The sequence below is a fragment of the Penaeus monodon genome, chromosome 33 (genome assembly GCF_015228065.2).
Source record: "Penaeus monodon isolate SGIC_2016 chromosome 33, NSTDA_Pmon_1, whole genome shotgun sequence".
Lineage (NCBI taxonomy): Eukaryota > Metazoa > Arthropoda > Malacostraca > Decapoda > Penaeidae > Penaeus > Penaeus monodon.
The window spans coordinates 12,693,311-12,693,554 of NC_051418.1; the positions used below are offsets into that span (position 1 = coordinate 12,693,311).

Genomic DNA, 244 nt, shown 5'->3' on the forward strand with positions numbered 1-244 from the left:
CTGCGTCATTGTTTTTTATGTTCTGCTTCTGGCTCTTCTTCCTTTGAGTCTTTGTCCATTTTTTTTTATATTTGAATTCTCCCCCTCTTCATTTTCCTATTTCTCTTCTTTCCTTTCCTCTTTCATATAGCAAAGGGAAATCTGAGAACTAGCTTGTAAAAGGTTATGAAATTGGAATTACACTTGTACATACTCATAGCTTTGTTTTTTCTGTAATGTGTTCAAATTTGATGGTTCGTTACAC

At 33.6% G+C, this 244-nt stretch overlaps 1 protein-coding gene across 1 annotated transcript in view; it reads left to right on the forward strand.

The window, feature by feature from the left end:
- The window catches only part of LOC119594051 (protein arginine N-methyltransferase 7-like), a gene marked incomplete at its 3' end in the record, with an annotated part of 14,014 nt that overhangs the window by 3,475 nt on the left and 10,295 nt on the right, over positions 1–244 (forward strand).